The following is a 12,554-nucleotide window of genomic DNA, read 5'->3' on the forward strand; positions in this document are numbered from 1 at the left end:
GGGGGCCAGCTATCAGTGGCCCGAAAATAAAGGTAAGCCGTGACGGGGGACTGGAGGACACTGGAGGAGCTGCAAGGGCACAGGACGGTTGCAGGGGGCTTGGGGAAGCCCCAGGTAAGTGAAACTTTTTTTTTTTCTTTCAGGGTTAAGTTTCACTTTAAAGGGATCCAGAGGCCCCAGAAAGAAGATTTTATACATACCTGGGGCTTCCTCCAGCCCCATACGCATGGATCGCTCCCATGCCGCCCTCCTCCGCTTCCTGTATCCGGCGGTGCCGGGTCCCGTAGTTTCGGCCAGTCGGCGGCAGCACGCAGACAATTGTCCGCATCACAGGGGCTCCCGGCATACCCGTACGTGGGGAAGCTGCATACTGCGCAGCCGCGCGCGTAAGGGTATGGAGGGAGCCCCTACTCATGTGGACATTTGGCCGCATCCGCCGGAAGTGACAGGACCCGGTACCGGCAATCCAGGAAGTGGAGGAGGGCGGCGTGGGAGCGATGCAGGCTTATGGGGCTGGAAGAAGCCCCAGGTGTGTATAAAATCTTTCTTTCTTTTTACGATTCCGGCGTCTCTGGTTCCCTTTAAGCTTACATCTTAAAATATGCCTGAAGAAAGGTACTAGCTCCCTGAAAGCTTGTGTTAAGAACGTGATAGTTAGTCACTAAAACACACCCCTTTATCTACTTAAAAGGGCCAAGGAGCAAGAGATAAGTAATATCATAAATAAGTGCAGTGGGTAATAACAGCATTTCTACACCAGAAGATAATCAGGTACATTTTGTGCAATATTCACTTAATAAATGTAAGAAAGCACAAAGACTGCTTTAATGAAGTATGGGTGCATTTTAAAGGTCACAATCTTAGAGATGCTAAAAATAAGGTTATTGTTTAAATTAGAATAGCTGAATAACAGTTCTAAAGGAAAGACGCTGCAGTATTATGTAACAGCAAAAATGCAAATACAGTTTAACTTAAAGGGGAACTGAAGAGAGAGTTATATGGAGGCTGCCATGTTTATTTCCTTTTAAGCAATACCAGTTGCCTGGCAGCCCTGCTGATCCTCTGCCTCTAATACTATTAGCCATAGCCCCTGAACAAGCATGCAGCAGATCAGGTGTTTCAGACTTTAAAGTCAGATCTGACAAGACTGGCTGCATGCTTGTTTCTTGTGTTATTCAGATATTACTGCAGAGAAATATACAAGCAGGGCTGCCAGGCAACTGGTATTAATTAAAGGAAATAAATATGGCAGCCTCCGTATACCTCTTACTTCAGTTCACCTTTAAAGAGGAACTCCAATGAAAATAATGTAATAAAAAAGTGCCCAATTTTTACAATAATTGTGTATAAAGGATTTAGTCAGTGTTTGCTCATTGTAAAATCTTTTAAATCCCTGATTTATATTCTGACATTTATTACATGGTGACATTTTTATTAATGGCAGGTGATGTAGCTGCTGCATGCTTTTTTGGCAGTTGGAAACAGCTGTAAACAGCTATTTCCCGCAATGCAGCAAGGTTCACAGACAGGAAACTGCCAAGAGTACGTACTTTTCTTGTTTCTTGTGGGAGGCGTTTCACCACAATATCAGCCATACAGTGCCCCCTGATGGTCTGTTTGTGAAGAGGAATAGATTTCTCATGTAAAAGGGGGTATCAGCTACTGATTGGGATAAAGTTCAGTTCTTGGTTGGAGTTTCTCTTTAAAGTAGGCACCAACAAATTTTCATGTGTCACTGGGTCATGGAACATTGCCTAGGCAATCTAAAAATGCACCAGTAATAAATCAGTTAATACAGTGTTTATATCCTCTCATGCTAGGAGCTAACAAAAACATCATGCAGTAAAAGAATAGGATTTGAGGGAACATCTTTAACCTCTCATATGCAAAATAATATGAAATACTTATAGCAGGAAGCTCTGCTGACCCTCAGGAGAAATGGTCAGAAGAGCATAAAAATAATATTAATGATGTGTTCTATATAGAACGTGCATCAATGATTAGCATTATGGGCAGCACTGTGGCATAGTGGGTAGTGCTCTCGCCTGAAGTGCTGGGTCCCTGGTTCTAATCCCAGCCAGGGCACTATCTGCACAGAGTTTGTATGTACTTCCCATGTCTGCCTGGGTTTCCTCCGGGTACTCCGGTGTCTTTCCACATCCCAAAAATATAAAGATAATTTAACTGGCTTCCCCCTATATTGGCCCTAGACTAAGATATGTACACTACACAATACATACATAGACATATGCCTATGGTAGGGATTAGATTGTGAGCCCCTCTGAGGGACAGTTAAGTGACAAGACAATATTCTCTGTACAGCGCTGCGGAAGATGTCTGTGTTATAACCACTGAATAACAATAACTCTAATACTGTAAATTTCAAAACACACACACAAAAAATATTTTTTTAAAGTATCACTTATGGAAAAGGTAGTGATTCTGGTTTCTGTTCGTACAACATACAGTCATCTTTTAATTATTGTAGAAATGCCGCCAGCCACTCTGTTGTTGCCCTTTTAAAACCGGAAATCTAAGGGATAAATGGATCTATTTAACATGAAGCTTTGCAGCTCAATGTGCCTCTTTATTGTTCATGTCAGTTTGCATTAAAAGCTGATAGGAGACATTCAGCTCACCTAGAGTATATCATGTCCTGTAATTGTATCATAAGTAAATTGCACGGCTCTGTGTTCTGTCAGTGTCAATAAACACAACTCAATCATTTGCTCCAACTATACACAGATGCAAAAATAACCAGCAAAAAGAGAGCCGTGTAAGACAAGTGTCTGCATGAAGTCAAGTGTAAATCATCCGTGATTCAGAAGCCAGAAAAATACTGTTAATGTGCCAGTACTGTGAATAATTTATTTTTTCTGACATTTCCTTTTTTTTTACACTTTCTATAAGCATACTTATATGCATAGATACTTGAGGTCTGGTTTTTGAAAACTGGTTTAAGTGGCGATGAACTCCCTAAAGAAGCTGAGTGGAGGGAAAGCCTGCGATTGGGCACATTTGTGACTCATGCTGTCAGTTTGGGAATTCTCACTTTGGGTTTCTGGCCCTTACTATGGGCGTTTATTTGTTTGTCAGCAGATAATTGGCAATGCTGCATTATGAAGATGGATTTTGTCAAGGAAATTGTTTCTAAAACATATTTGCAAAAAAACAAAACAAAAAAAAATCTATTTTATTAGTATCTGAACATGTGATTTTTTTTTCTTGCTATTAAATTAAATAAGCAAACAGGGTAGAAGCTCTGTTAACCCCTCAAATCTCTCCCTGTCCAGGAGCAGATGGGAGTAACACAAACTGCGGGCTCTCCGCTAATCCCCTTAATAAGGGTGTACCTCCAGCCTATTTACCATAAAGGGTTAAAAGAGTTGAAGGTAAAAGAGAAATCTCCAGACAATGAAAAATATTTTAATTTAATCGTACACACTTAAAGTTCTTTATTTAAATCCAGCACTGTAGATCAGTGGTGGATTTTCAATTATTTTTTCTTTTCTTTGTACTTCTGTTTCTTATTCTTAACCCCCAAACTAGTATAAATGAGCACTTCTGGAAGTGAGCCCTCACAGAGGTGCCTGGCTCTTCTACTGACCACATATGGTAAGTCCCAGCTGTCTTTCCTTATGATACCTTCATTTTTTTTCCATTGCTTGTGAATTTTTGCATTGAGAATTCGGTTTTTGATTCGAGATTTATCTTTGATTTTTACATTCTTTGCTTTTAGCTCAATATTTTTGTGAAAACATATAGAACTATATTTTAGCGCAAGGCGTCCAAAACAATAATTTTTATTCTAGCCCAAAAGATCGGTGTTTTTTTCGTGGATATGTGCAATGTATGCAAAAACCGCGCAAGTTAACGGGAATTATTATCCCCCCCCCCAAATTGTTTACTTGAAATTTGAATTAAACATTATTATTGCAAGATTTTATGTGAAAAGAATATTAACAGTTTTGCTCATCACTGCTCACAATTACCTTTTCCACTGTTTTTATCCCAATCACCCCCACTTTTTAATACCTATTTCACCTCTGATGTTTGATATTTATTTATCATTTTTATATATATTTTATTTTTATACAATTTAATGACTGTATGACTACACATGGGTTATGAGCCAATTATCTCTGTTTACAGCTATTGCTCCGTTGTTATTGCCTGATGAAGCGGGATCAAACCTGCGAAACGCGTTGCATATTTGGAGTTCATAAATAAAATATATTGACTGTGTTTACTACAGTCGTTGTGTGTCTACTTGGAGGAGGTAAGTCCACCACTACCTCCTCTATTTACCAAGAATTTGGTTTTTAAGCTCATTTAGCTTCCTTTTATCCTTTTGGCGCCTCTGTTCTCCTGCATAATATTGAGTCCACCCTGGGTGGAGGGTTGAACCCCCTTTTTCTCATTTACAGAGAGCGACTTCTTATTCCTGAGTGGGGTCAGGAAAATCTCCCCACCTGCCTTTACAGTGGTTGCCTAATGGTAACCCTGGTTTGTGAGTATTAATATTTACTCTATCTAGTAACCATTTACCAGTACATATTACACTATTGGGGCTCTTGGTGTTCCTTGTTTTCTTATGCTTAGTGTTGTTGGTTTGTTTGTAGAATGCCTGCAAGCCGTGCTCACCACAACCCCACAACAGTGTACCAGGATCTCAGCCATCAGCATAATTTTCTGCAGAGGTTTCCCATTTGCCCATCCATCTATATTAATGGTTAGCCTTGGAGGCAAAATTAAATAATTGCTGGCAGGAAAAGCTTTAGCACGTTTCCTGTCTAGGTTTATTTGAATTTGCTTTCAAGAGTTCCCATTGGTCTATAGTCCAGTGTTCCCCAACCCTGTCTTCAAGGCCCACCAACAGTGCATGTTTTGTAGACGAACAGAAAATATGAAAGTCAAGTATGCTGGTGGCCAAATTCCTGTTTAATTGCGGCCATGATTACAGCCAGTATAAACAATGTTCTCCTATGAAGCAAGACTATTACATATGAAGAACAGAAGAACACAAATAATAATCATTGTGAAATTATATAGCACCACCATATTCCATGGCACTTTACAATTACATTGGCACACACAATATTACATGGTACAAACTAGGATAATGTACATGATGCACAGTCATTGAATAAAATAAGGTAGGAGATGCATAGCAAAAAGGCAAGACCGCAGCAATTCCCTGGCACATTCCTATAGGAGCTTACAATCTAAAGGAATACAGAAACAAAGCACATAGTTAAACCGTGGAGCTAAGCAGTAGAGGAGAATACCAAGCTGAATCATATCTTTAAGTTGAAAGGTGACATGACAACATTTTGCAGGTCATGTTCTGTTTTTCTAAAAGGTGAAGTGGGCTAGGGATACCCACGGGGATACCCTATGTCCACCGCCACTCAGTGATGAACCCTTGTTGGGGGTGGCTGTCGAAATACAAACCTCACTGTCCATTGCCAGCAATCCTGAGGGCCAGCACATTCCAAAGCAGTGGTGCAAATGCACTGCAAGTGAAAGGCCATGTGATGCAAATTTTTATGGTATCGGACAATGGGATATCCTTATGAAACAGCTAAAAGCCCAGGAGGACTAAATACAGTGTGTGTTCGCTGTGTGCAGTCAGTTAAAACTGGGAGAGACTGACCTGTTGCTAGACATGCTCGTGTACATACAAGAAGTGCTCGACAAATTGAATGTCAACCCCCACCTTTCATATTCTCAGCAAGTTCAGCTGGCAGAAGTGCTGAAGCAAACATGCCCGGGAAGTGCTGAGGAACATTCCAGAGAACCCCTGCAAATCAATTTAGCAGTCCTCAGAGTGGATACGGGTCGGGGATCCACAAGCCCATAAGGCAATTACCCTGTCGCACCTCTCCTGAGGTGCAGACAGAGATGAAGAGAGAGATTGAGGAGATGTTGGAGTTAGGAGTCATTCGGTCTCCTGTAGTCAACACAACGGGTGGTCTTTCTCACTGCAGCGAATCCTACAAAGCAGAAAGAGGACAGGGCATTATGGGAATGCAACGCTCCACCGTCACACTTAAGGGGGGAGAGGTGAGATGGATTGACCTGCACCAGATGCACCATTGCATGACAGTATGCCCACAAGAAGGTACTGCAGAATACCCCTTTACGTTTTAGGTTTGCTTAACAGAAATGTTTCTGTTAGAGAGTCCAGGCACTTTCCAAAGGAAGCCACTGTTTACATGATTTATTCTTCCTCTGGAGAGAGGGCAAGGAGATACTTTCATACCAATAAAATACCTTTAAAGCTCCCACCATGCAAGCAAATACTCAATATATGTTTATTACTTTTTTGCCTACCTTTGTAGTACTTTTTCAGTTCGTAAGTGTTAAAAAGTTGTTGTTGGTTTTTTTTTTAGGTAAAAATAACAGTTATCCATTAAGGGCTCTTTCACAGTGCGACGTTAAAGTCGCACGTTACAACAACATGTAACGCACAATAACTTGCAGCAATGAAAAATCAACGGGCTGTTCACAGTAGTGCAGACTTTGCTTTGGTGTCTAACGCTGCATGTTAAATGAAAGTGCTGCATGCTATGCGTTATACATGTTTTTAGCTGCGTTAGACTGTTTGCACATGCTCAGCAATGTTTTCTTTTTTTTTTGTAACGCATGCACCGTTTTCGTTTTATCACTGTGTGATGAAAATGGCGCACCAAACGCAGGGCTAAATAACGTCCAAGTTATAGTCTTTCAATGCGTTATGTTAGGGGCACGTTATGCGACCTTAACGTCGCATCAAACGCAACGTCTTACTGTGTAAGAGGCCTTAGGCTGCTTTCACAGTAGGACGTTACAGGCGCACGTTAGAGCAGCCTGTAACGCAGCCCAACTCACAGTAATGAAAAATGTTCACAGTGCCCACGTTGCGTTACAGTGTAACGCTGCATGTTCAATGAAAGTGCAGCATGCTGTGCGTTATACACGGTTTTAGCCGCGTTAAAATATGCTCAATAATGTTGTTTTATTGTTTTTTGTGTGCAGGAGAGGAGGAGGGGAGAGTCCGCTATTTTGCCTAGCCACATGGCTAATTAATATTCACTGCACTGCAATGCCGGTTCTCTTCCTGCTAGCAATGATTCATATGAATCATTCTCTGCCTGCTAGCAATGATTCATATGAATCATTCTTGGTTCTCTGCCTGCTAGCAATGATTCATATGAATCATATGAATCATTCTCGATTCTCTGCCTGCTAGCAATGATTCATATGAATCATTGCCGGTTCTATTGAACGAAAACGGCGCACCAAGAGCCGCATAACGCGGCTCTATGTAGCGTCCACCTTTAGCACCACCATGCGTTGCATTAGGGGAACGTTATGCGACCTTAACGTCCCCTGCAACACAACGTCCCACTGTGTAAGAGCCCTAAATGTATTTCCTGAGTCATCTCTGAGGAAATAAGGGCAACAGGTCATAGATTATATTGCAAATAAAATAATTGATGCATAGCTTTTGTATCGCTTTACACTGTAGGGTTGAGCTTTTGAAATTAATTTAATAGTTTTATCATGAAAACTAAATTTTTGTCAAAGGAGATACTGTAGCAAAAATATTTTGAAAAAAAAACAACGATTTTTCATAAAACTATGTCCATGAAAACAGGAGTTGCTTACAAACAGCAAAAACACTTTGACATGTAACCCCATTGACTTAACTATTTCAAGACCATTTTCATCTTCACGAAAATAGATATGTTCCACAAAACATTTTGTAAAATGAAAGTAGCAATATACATATTTTCATAAAAATATTCTACATTTTTGTAGAAATAAAATGTTTTTGAAATTGCATGGAAATCGATGTTTTGTAAAAAGTGACTGTGGTTTTACAAAGATTTTATTCTCTGACAAAAACAACATTTTCAGTACTGAAAACAATTTTGCAAATGTTGCAGACTTATCCATATTAACCATTGAGCTCACAGTTATGTTAATTAATACCTCATGAGAATGTCCAAGTTAACCTGTGGTGTTATGGGCCTTTGTGGATGACATGTTTCTATTTATGCAGTTTCACGCCTATCACAAGGTGCTCTACTGAAAGATATTTTATCTCATAACACATTCATGATATAAAATCTAGATTAATAAAGACCCAACTCTACCATCATTTTGTAAACCTATGTCAGCAAGATTTGTCACTGTACCAAGCATACATCATCAATGAAAGCCTTACTGAGAGTGAGGAGAAGGATCAAAGAAATTGTTCTTAGAAGAGTCATTCTTGGTTTGAATGATTAATTGCCTACTGGAGCTGGCAGTTCTCTCCCTAATATGTGAGCCAGCTCCTCACACATGTCTTAGAGTTGCTCAGCTGGAAGCTGACTGAAGAACAGTGTGACTGATTATACATGGAAAACTGCTACATCACTTCAGCCTAGCAGGTTCCTTTTTAAAGCTCACAGCAGTGTCATTCCCTGTAATTCTCCCACCAAAAGATCATTCCACAGGCAGCCTGACTGAATAAACACTACCATATTGAAAACCTATTTACCACTCGTCCTTGGTGAAGATTCAGGACACTAAGAGCACTCATAAAAATGCTTTGAGAGTTGCTTTCACTCGCCCCACACCATGGGATGCCTTCTTTCTTGCTGTGAAGTCAAGCACTTAAAGTTTCTTAAAGTAAACGTATATTTTTAACAATTTTTTTACTGTTTCTAATATTCATTTTAAACATTAATTAAAAACATGTCAGTTATTAACAATAAATGCATAATTTATTTGATGCTCTATCTGGTAACATTTTCTGAGAAAATAACACTAGTTTATTACTGCAGCAAATACATTTCTAACATTACCAAAGCAAGGTCCCCAGACTAGGGACTGAGAAGTAGGCCTGGATTGTTATGATTTAACTGATTGTTAAATTTAGAATAATCTTATCTACACACTTACAATGCTTGCAGATAGACTGGAATCTGGGCCACTAAAATAAATCTTCTTTTTGATTTATGATATTTATTTTTTCCTGATTTACGAAAAATGTCAAATACTGGTGATCCCGTTTGTAGGACTAGTCCCAAATAAACTAATAAGATCACTGTATGATCCTTTTAAAGGGAAACTTAACTGGGCTTAAGTAAGTTGTATTTGTTTAGTTTTTAAACAATTTCGATTGAGTTTATATCATTGAGCTTGTGTTCAAGCTCTATTTAACAATAAATATATGATGCAGCTGTATAGATGCCAAAATTAAATGCATTGACTGTATATTTATGCATATCAAACTGTTAAAAAGACCAATTGAAAAATATGTGATAGATGAGTGGGCACATACTTTGGCTATTGGATTGAAAGAATCATAATCAAAAGAATGGTGAATTCATGATAAGCCACTAGAGCTCACTGTCATGAGACTGCAGTGAGCCTGGAGCTCGAGCGGTTAGTTCAGAAGCTGCACAGGACACTAGAGGATGCAAGCCGGAGAGAAGACAATTAGCTATACGTACTGAAGCGTGCTCCAAAACAAATGTCACCTGTAGTATATCACCCACGGGTAGACCGATTCCCTCACTTTACACCCAAAATTTAGCCATCAAAAAGTTGGCCTATCCGCGGTAAATTGTGTAGACACACTAATTGACAGGATAAAGGTGAAGCAGTGAAATAAAATAGTTCCCCTACAAAACAGTTGTTATAAAACAGTTGTTACTTATGACCATTCTACAAGTGACACTGGTACCCTGAAAGGTGTAGGAAGGGTACCCCTCTTTATTATCGTAAAAAGGGGTGCTGAGCTGCTCTTGGAAACCCTGTTTTACCACACAATATTATGTATAGTTGCCATGTAACAAAATGCCAGCCAAGTAAGAATATTGTACACTTTCAGACAAAGCATATTACTGAACAGAATACCTAATATAGAGGCAAGTTTATCTTCTATGCTTGGATGAAGACATTGTAGTCAGCAAGTTATCCACAAAAGTTGTTGTTGCTTTTTTGACAGTGTAGTTCTGTAACTATAATAGGAATATGAAATATGCAAATGTTTCTGCTCTTTTTCTTGCAGCTGAATGTATGTACAACTGATTTCCAGTGAGAAAGCTGCAATCATCGTACTTGCGCGTAAATACTATAATCTCACAATTCCTTCTTTGCTTTTTTCCAGAGTCTCAGTGTACATTGTGTGGTGAACTTGAAGGTGAGTGACGTGATTTTATTATTCTTACATTTGTGGTGGACATTTTGAGTAATTGGTGTAATCTGTTTATAAACATAAAAGCTGCGGTGCTGTTTGAATGAACAATTGAATTAGAGTGAGTAGCACAGTACATGCTTTAGGCTGCAGCTCCCTTTATAACGTTATTGTAGAACACATGAAAAATGTACTAAGCAAGAAGTGACTTACTGCAATGGGAGTTAACCAATCATAATCCCTCCTAATATTCATCATACATAAATGCATACCATCGTTCTTATTATTTGGCAAGTGACAGTCACACAGACAGTTTATGAAGACATGAAGACATTTTTCATTTATTAAAAGGGGGCTCCTTCAGTAAACTGAAAGAAGTGACACTATTTTCTATACAAATTGCAGCTACATAGGGGTAGTTTAGGGTTAGGAATCAGTGGGAAGGGGGCTCTATTAGCGTTAGGCATCAGTTGGGGGGTCAGTTAGGGTTAGGCATTGGTGGGAGGAGGCCTAGGCATAGGGTTAGGATTAGTGTTAGTAAAATATGTTTTAATATTGAAATTACCACTGCCCAAGAGTAAAATATTAGTGATTTTACTTTTACATGTATGTGTATGATGGCTGTGTGCATATATCCTGCTTCTGCTCAGGTTGCATAATACAGTAGATGTAGACAGACCCGATTAGACAGTGAGAATATTTTTGGGGTAACTTCTACCTATTCAGCCTTACCCATAAAGCCATTTTCAAAGAAAGTTTTTTACAGCTCGTGGCAACCAACCATCTTTCACTGTCATTTTTAAATTCTTGGTTTTTTTTTTACCTTAACATTTTTCACCTTTTGCATATGTGAATCCCTTTTTTATTTTCCTGAACTTCCAAGGATCCCATGGTTAACTAAACAATTGGGCTATCAGCCTTTTATATTGCATGCATATCCAATATCGGATTAGGCCAAATTCATTAGCTGTTCTGAGCCAAAAATGTTATAATAGAAAAATGGACAGCACATGTTCCGCTGTACAACTGACTTGAATAAATAATGGCTTAAAGGGGTTCTTTCGCGAATGAGGAAAAAAATTAAAAAGTGGTTTATGCATAAACTATTAAACATCCTTCTAAAATAATGTAAAACGTTTTTTAAAAAAATGAATGGTTTCATCAATACACCATGTAATGTAAACAGTGACGGATGACGGACTGGGAGGCTAATCCATTTGTTAGGGGTGTGTTTTTTTTACTTTCATTTCACAACCATAACTCCTGCCTACCTAGTTTTCCACTTCTGGCAGGAATTGCCATTATAGCTGTAACAGCTGAGCTCCGCTGAGCTCCTCAGCATGTGTTTACATTATTGATAGGCAACCTTCTGCAGACCGTCTGCAGAGAGCTGTTTGTGCAAAGAGTCATAAGCCGCTAGGAGAATCAGCCAGAATCAGTCCCATCTACATCATATGATTCTTTGTCAGATTTGATTCAATTTGATTCGATTCATTGATTCGATTTGATTCAATCTGACATGTCCGATTCATGATTCGATTCAATTCGATTCAAATTGAATTAGCTTGCGCTTCTTTTAGCTGTTTTGGAATATCATTGGTAGTTCTTTAGATATGGAAGAAAAGATTATATAGTTACTTTATTCCTTAAAAAGTAAATTAAGTAAACACTATTTTTTTAAGATTAGGATATAAAATATACTGGTTTATGCTGAAGTGATTTGAATACTACATCTATCTATATTATTATGTACTCTGAAAGTAGCATATGCTTTGACAATCAAGAAAATTTGTAGAAATATTTGTTGTTTTGTCTTTAAATCTATATTCTATAGTTTTCCTACCACCATATAGTTTCAGCTGTCAAGTCTTATGATTATATTACACAGCAAGTGTGAGCAGGTTTATCAGTTTCTGTTATTGCCATTTTAAGAAGAACTCTGATTAGCATAACTCACCTATAAGGCAAGTATGCATTAGATGGCTTGCAGAAATTTGGTTATAATCAGTACCGTCTCTGAGAACACATGCACAACAAAACATTCCAGACAAGGCGTGTGGTTACACGCCTTTGTCAGTATCTTTGTGGATATAATGGCTCAATAAAAGAGCGTTTTTTCTTCATGGAACACGGTGTGCTGGTATACTTGACGTTTCTTGAAGCTTTATTGGCAAAGCCTATGCCATAATACCAAACACCCGACCTTTTTTGATCCGATGGTGTGCCCACGCACAATCCCTTTTGAACGTATCTCCTGGAATGACATCAGGTCATCGGAGTACCTGCCTAAAGCCCCATCTACACCATACAATTTTTTCTATGATTCGATTCGATTCAATCAGACATGTCCGATCAGGATTCGATTTGATTCATTTTG

At 38.9% G+C, this 12,554-nt stretch overlaps 1 protein-coding gene across 7 annotated transcripts in view; it reads left to right on the forward strand.

Moving 5' to 3' along the window:
* The window catches only part of DLGAP2 (DLG associated protein 2), a 656,900-nt gene that overhangs the window by 256,265 nt on the left and 388,081 nt on the right, over window positions 1–12,554 (forward strand). For 6 of the 7 annotated variants that reach the window (XM_068281332.1, XM_068281331.1, XM_068281334.1 and 3 more), the window contains one exon: window positions 10,151–10,183. The exons of the other annotated variant lie outside the window; for it this stretch is intronic. The gene's annotated coding sequence lies outside the window, so the exon portion shown is untranslated. The remainder of the gene's footprint in view (window positions 1–10,150; window positions 10,184–12,554) is intronic. 7 annotated transcript variants of the gene reach the window in all.

The sequence above is a fragment of the Hyperolius riggenbachi genome, chromosome 4 (genome assembly GCF_040937935.1).
Source record: "Hyperolius riggenbachi isolate aHypRig1 chromosome 4, aHypRig1.pri, whole genome shotgun sequence".
Lineage (NCBI taxonomy): Eukaryota > Metazoa > Chordata > Amphibia > Anura > Hyperoliidae > Hyperolius > Hyperolius riggenbachi.